Genomic DNA, 2,226 nt, shown 5'->3' on the forward strand with positions numbered 1-2,226 from the left:
AGTGGCTGCTGCTGCTGCTGCTAAGTCGCTTCAGTCGTGTCCGACTCTGTGCGACCCCATAGATGGCAGCCCACCAGGCTCCCCTGTCCCTGGGATTCTCCAGGCAAGAACACTGGAGTGGGTTGCCATTTCCTTCTCCAATGCATGAAAGTGAAAAGTGAAAGTGAAATCCCTGAGTCTTGTCCGACTCTTAGCGACCCCATGGACTGCGGCCCACCAGGCTCCTCCATCCATGGGATTTTCCAGGCAAGAGTGCTGGAGTAGGGTGCCATTGCCTTCTCTGAATAGTGGCATTAGTTTCTCATAGGTGCACGAATCCTACTGTGCTTGAATCATCCCCAAACCACTCAGGATGGGTAGAAAAATTGTTTCCCATGAAACTGGTCCCTGGTGCCAAAAAGGTTGGGTACTGCCATCTTAGAGCACAAGGGCTCTCTCTAGTTGTGGCTTTCAGACTTAATTGCCTGCCGCATGTGAGATCTTAGTTCCCTGACCAGGGATCAGCCCTGCATCGACAGCTTCTTAACCACTGGACCACCAGGGGAGTCCTGGGTGTGATCTTTGATAAGTTGATCACTGGTGGTTGATCCTTTTAATTTTCCTTTAAAAAAAATTTTATTTGGCTGCACTGGGATCTTCATTGTGGCACTCAGGATCTTTAGTTGCGGCTTGTGGGAACTAGTTCCCTGACCAGGGATTGAACCCTGGCCCACTGCATTGGGAGCATGGAGTGTTAGCCACTGGACCACCAGGAAGGTCCCTTAATGTTACTTTTTATGAAGATTTCTTCAGTTCATCCCAGTTTAAGGCTGTACATTCTTTTAAAAATGAAGCAGATGTCTGTGCTGGAGACAGAGTTCCCACTGGTATGTAGTTGTGGACATTCCTTCATCTGTAATACTGGGGGTATGTTAGCAGTTGTAGAAGCCATATGTTTTCATAGGCTTTTGCCAAGGAAAATACTTTAGAATTACATTAGCAACTCCAAGGTATTTTGGCTTCTGAGAGGACACATGGTAGTTTTCCAATTATACAAACAAGAGCTTTTGTTTTATGCTGAAGTTTCTTACAGGCTCTGGGAACAATAGAGCCTCTATCAGCATTTCCCAGAGTAACTTCCTAGGGATGTTAAGAGGTAGTATTATTGTTTCATTTCTGCAAGATTTTAACATGCCGGTGTGGTCTCTTAGAGGGGAGTGTGCTATGCAGGAGTCCTCTGGCTTATTTGACCAAGGCTTTCCTTGTGTTTGGAGTACTACCATCCGTCCAGTGTCCCTCACCCCATGCACACATTTCACTTCATAGTCCCTGGGTCCCAGCCTTAGATGTGGTCCCTGATGCAAATGCTGAGCTCCCTGTACTTGAGCACATTGCTCTGCTGGTAAATATGTGACTTCACAATGATCCAATAGGCGCTTGTCTTCTTTGGAGCTTAACCTCACTGAAGAACTTGGGGAAAGGGCCTGTTTTCTATGGGGTTCTAGCACCAAGCATTTATATTTTTTCATTTATTTATTTTTGGCTGTGCTGGATCTTTGTTGCTACACAGGCTTGTCTCTAGAGAGTGGGGTTACACTCTAGTTGTGGTGCTCAGGCTTCTCACTGCAGTGGCTTCTTTTTGTTGCGGATCACGGGCTCTAGAGTGTGCGGGCTTTAGCAGTTGCAGTTTCCAAGCTCTAGACCAGTGCTTCCCTGGTAGCTCAGATGGCAGAGAATCTGCCTACAATGCAGGAGACCCGGGTTCGATCCCTGGGTTGGGAAGATCTCCTGGAGAAGGGAATGGCAACCCACTCCAGTATTCTTGCCTGGAGAATTCCATGGACAGAAGAAGCTGGTGGGCTACAGTCTGTTGGATTGCAAAGAGTCAGACACAACTGAATGACTCACACACACACACACACAAGCTCTAGAGCACAGGCTCAATAGTTGTGGTGCATGGGCTTAGTTTTTCCTCAGCCTGTGGGATCTTCCCCGACCAAGGATCGAACCCATGTCTCCTGCTTTGGCAGGTGGATTCTTTGCCACTGTGCCACCAGGGAAGCCCAGCACCAGGCGTTTAGAAGGCTCTTCACAAATATTTGTTGGATGAGTGAAGGGTCTGTCGATCCCTTCATTCTGAATAGCATCTCACAGGACCAGAGCTCTAGCAAACCCACTTTGGGAACCATAGCTTGGTCTTCACTTTCAGTGTGAATAACTGGAATTCTGGTAGACCTTCATAATGCT

The 2,226-nt window shown here is 47.6% G+C and overlaps 1 protein-coding gene across 1 annotated transcript in view; it reads left to right on the forward strand.

Moving 5' to 3' along the window:
• The window catches only part of TCF7L1 (transcription factor 7-like 1 (T-cell specific, HMG-box)), a 203,472-nt gene that overhangs the window by 22,853 nt on the left and 178,393 nt on the right, over positions 1 to 2,226 (forward strand). The window lies entirely within an intron of this gene.

The sequence above is a fragment of the Bison bison genome, unplaced genomic scaffold (assembly GCF_000754665.1).
Source record: "Bison bison bison isolate TAMUID 2011002044 unplaced genomic scaffold, Bison_UMD1.0 scf7180017864480, whole genome shotgun sequence".
NCBI classification, from domain to species: Eukaryota; Metazoa; Chordata; class Mammalia; order Artiodactyla; family Bovidae; genus Bison; species Bison bison.